The sequence below is a fragment of the Frankliniella occidentalis genome, unplaced genomic scaffold, assembly GCF_000697945.3.
Source record: "Frankliniella occidentalis isolate FOCC.00 unplaced genomic scaffold, Focc_3.1 Scaffold21, whole genome shotgun sequence".
Lineage (NCBI taxonomy): Eukaryota > Metazoa > Arthropoda > Insecta > Thysanoptera > Thripidae > Frankliniella > Frankliniella occidentalis.
Window position 1 is genome coordinate 2,903,758 of NW_026267151.1, and position 4,222 is coordinate 2,907,979.

At 57.1% G+C, this 4,222-nt stretch overlaps 1 protein-coding gene across 4 annotated transcripts in view; it reads right to left on the minus strand.

Moving 5' to 3' along the window:
* LOC127748936 (uncharacterized) overlaps window positions 1-4,222 on the minus strand; it is a 102,675-nt gene that overhangs the window by 70,961 nt on the left and 27,492 nt on the right. For 3 of the 4 annotated variants that reach the window (XM_052264700.1, XM_052264702.1, XM_052264701.1), the window contains one exon: window positions 3,512-3,703. The exons of the other annotated variant lie outside the window; for it this stretch is intronic. The gene's annotated coding sequence lies outside the window, so the exon portion shown is untranslated. The remainder of the gene's footprint in view (window positions 1-3,511; window positions 3,704-4,222) is intronic. 4 annotated transcript variants of the gene reach the window in all.

A 4,222-nucleotide genomic window follows, 5' to 3' on the forward strand; every position in this document is an offset into this window, starting at 1 on the left:
GGGGGTCACAAAAGGAGATAAAAGGGAGGGGAGGATTGCTCGAATGCACCTGCTTCACTCGGTAAAAAAAATGGAAGATTTGCGTGCATCAGTAGTGTATGGCGCATAGGCGCGCAATATAGAATAAAAAGTCAGTAGTTGCACTTTCGACAATCCACAGCGATGCTCTAGCAAACCGAAAGCTAAGTAGCATGCATTATCGCACGCCTTGATGCTCAAGGCCTGGGTCAGAGTCAAGATATCTAGAGATGGCCGGCAACCACAGTCGTCGTTGGTATATATGAGCTCAAGCTTGTTTGCTCAGGTCATACTGGAAGGCGGAGACGGGGCGCGGAGCGGAGACCCCACAAGCGGCATGAGGAGGACGCCAAACTTTTCCGCCAGACAACTTTATTGCGGCTTGTGTCGTTTATTTTTCGCCCACCATGAATTTTTTAAAAGGAAATTCTCCCACTACGCGCGCGACCGTAGCAGCAGCGACGGGGACCCGGGGGCTGGCAGTAGGGGGATGTAAGGCTCTCTCGCTGCGCAGCCCGCCCGCCCTCTCTGCCCGCCAATCACGCGACCGTGGCGGCCAATGACGCCTCAAAATAATGCATGGCCTCGGTTTGTCGTGCGGCGCGCTGCGGTGTGTCGGGAGCGCGCAGCGCAGCGGGGGCGGCCCTGGCCCCGTCTCTCCAGGGAGTTGACTTGAGGAATCTGCGGGGCGGGGCGGCGAGGCCCCCGCGGGCTGAGTGACTGAGGATGCTGCTGAGTACGCCCCGAGCCCGCCCCGCCATGCCCCGCCAGGCCCCGCTCCACCCCGCCTCCCCCGGTGCATGCGCTGCGGTGCGGGGGAGAGAGGAGGACGGGGCGCGGAGCGACCCTCCGCAAAGGCGAGGCGAGGCGCGAGCAGTTTGCTCACCACGAAGAGACCCTGGAAAACGTTTACCAAGAAAAACTTCTTTATTTTTCCGCTTCACTTGTAAACCTTGCGGTCTCATTTGGGCCGAATGTGAACAGCACTTTTGTATTTAAAACCAAGATAAATCTTGGCACCAAATGAAAGAAGGGGTGAAATGAATTTGGTATTGAAAAAGAATTAAGTGCACTGCACATCCACTAAAGAGCCCGCTTGCCTATCACTGTTGGATTTCCAGTGTTAAGGTCATGAGCCAATGAGCACCATGTAAGATGCGATGGAATCTTATGATTTGCGACTGAGGCAAAACTGACGTTGGCCAAGGCGACCGGGGGCGTGTTTCCGGCCTAAAGTGGGTTACGGACAGCTGTCGCAAAAGTTACGTGCAAAATAATAATTCAGTGAAAAGATGAATGCTTGATGATGAGGCTCCCCTCGAGGACCGGAGCTGGATGGGTAAGGCGATGGCGTGCCGTGGATACGGATGAATAAGATATAACCGCCCTGCGCAAGATTGCGGCTAACGCCCGGGCTCTGCACGGAAGGCCGGGGGTGGGTGGAGAAGGGAGGGGGAGCGAGAGAGAGATTATGCCTTCGCTGTGGTCTGGCGTGGTCTCCCTCTCTCTCTCTCTTGCACTTGCGCAAAACTCCGCGTACAAGCAGGTTATCGCATTGTGGCTTGAGAAAGCCCTACAGAGTATGAGGTCTTTCGAGCTCCAGAGAGTACGCGTGCAGGTCGTTGCTTAGTGTACAGGAGGGCGAGAGAGACAGAGAGAGAGAAAGTTTCAAAGGTCGTTGAAGCGCCGAACAAAGGCTTGCCAATTTTACATGTCATTAAGAACGTTACCCATGCAGCATCTGTCACTTGCACCTGAACGCACTCAGGCCACCAGCTGTGTGTGCGGTGGTGAAGTCAGTGAAGTAGAGAAGTGGTAAACACGCGACAAGTAGCCAAAAAAGCTCGGCTATAAGCTATACTTCAAATCCAACCTGGTACTTCGCACACACAAATGAAGAGTGAACTTACTTGCAAGCACACATTCATATATGTGTGAACTTGCGACTGTACGCAAAAGGAAGAAAGCACTACTGTTGGGTTTGCGGGTAAACCTCGGGGGAAACCAAGAGTAGAATTTCGGAGTTATCTTCATACATCTACATTGAAATACAACAACAATGAGTGTTAGACACAAATTACGTGATTATTGGACGACTTCCATTGAATGCCTGATCACCACAGCAGGGTAAGATTTAGCCAAAATAAATCAAATTTTTGGTAACCCCGAACCTACAATCTCACTACTCACCCAAACGGCCTCCATCCACCACCGCTCTCTCTCTCTCTCTCTCTCTCTCTCTCTCTCTCTCTCTCTCTCTCTCCCACACACACGCATACACACACACACACACATCTTCTTTCAAACACACATGCCGCTGCACTACTCTTAGTGTTCCCCAGCCGAAAAAAACTTTTGTACTGCACCCGTGGGGGCGGTGCGCGCGCAGCAGTGGTGGCTGGGGTTGGGAGCGGCGCAGGGGCGGTCCGGGGGCGGCGGCCTGGCCTGGCCCTGGCCCCGGGGGCGGCGGAGATGGGGACGGGATGAGCAGCACGGCGCAAGACTTTGAAGTCCCCGCGGACAGCGTGCCTCTCCTCACACCATCATCCCGAGCTGTCATCCCCCTCCCCTCCCCCCCGGGGCAGAGTGCGGCTCGGTGCGAGAGGCCATGACGTCACTTCGGGCGCAACCCCCGCAACTCGACGGCGCTCCCGGCAGAGTTGCGTGCCTCCTCCTCACGCTCCACCCGACGCCGACGCCGTCCGGCGGTCCTCCCCGCGACGTCGTCGTCGTCAACACCCTCCTCCTTCGAGCTCCTCCGCGTCGTCGTCGGCGCCCGCCACTCCCCGCCGCCGCGTCTCACCGCCCGGCTCCTCAGAGACGTCCCATACCTCGATGATAAGTGCGATCATCTGTATTCCATTAATACCAAATAATGCGGGGTGTGATTCGCGGGCAGGGAAGCGAGGGGAGCGGGCGGCGGGCCTGTCGGAGCGGATGAGACGCCACCCATCCCCGGCAGATGGGAGACAACGGTGCGAGGTAGGAGGCGGACCACAATCACAGCAGCACTGCTGCAGCAGTGGCACGCCACCGAGATGGACGTGGTGTCCCTCTCAGCTCCCCGGCCGGCCTCGGCCCTCGGCGTCCACCAGGGTCTCACTTGCCAAACGGCCCAGAGCAGTGAGCACACGGAAATGGAGCGGCGGCCCGGCCCACACCGCCCCGCCACCGTCCCTTCCGCCGGCCGGCCATATAGGGGCCCCAGGGGCGCTCCCGGCGCGCGCACACGCGTGCACACTCTCTCTCTCACACACACACGCACGCACGCACGCACGCGAGCGCACACAAACACACACGTGTGCGAGTTCTCTACACAGAGGTATTGATACATCGCTCTCCACAGAAAACAATGGGGCGTCTGTTTTTCAAAGGGAGCTCAGGGAACCCCCATGCCAGTAAATCTCGATTTTAATTTGCGGGAATGGAATCGATACGCGAGCAGTTAGTTGGTGGCCGCGCAAGTGTGTTTAGTTGCAACACGAGTACTTACCACGTCCGGTGCGCGGGGTGAGGTGGGGTGTGACGGTCAGTTGGACTGGGTACGGCGCCCGGTGTAGGGGTGGTTGTTGGAGTACCCACCCAACCCCCAGCAGGGTCGCCGGCAGGGGTTGCCTCGACCCGATTGTGGACCTCGGCTCAGCTTTGTGATGTGCCGCCGAGAGCCTCCTGTTGTCCTGCTGGCCTGCGCAGTGGGGACATACGAAAATACACTGTTTTTGTTGTTGTTGTTGTTCTCTCGAAAAATATGAACAGACCACTTTTTCATTCATTTTTTTTAAAGACATGACGCTCAAGTTCCCCTCCGCTGCCACCTCCTCCATCCCACGACGACGACGCCCGCTTGCCTCTTCCCTGGTGGGACAAGCAGGAGCGCCCCCCACTCAAGAGGACGACCTCTCAACAAAATACGCGCAAAACTGCCCTCACGGACGGCGGCGGCGGCAGCGTGGCATAAGGGTGCCCAACTCATCTTAAGACTAATTACCTTCCGTATTATTTTCAAGGGCTCTCTTCTTTGCTAACTCGGTTTTTTACCCTCCTCCTCCTCTGCTCTCCCTTCCCGCTTCTCTCCCGGCGGCGCGCTGCGAGATGAATATGCAAAAATACCCCCGGGACCGAGTCGTGTGGCCGCCCGCCTTTTAGACTCACACCCCTAGCGGAGACAGTCATCATGCGGTTAGTTAGGCCAGAAAGAGCGCGC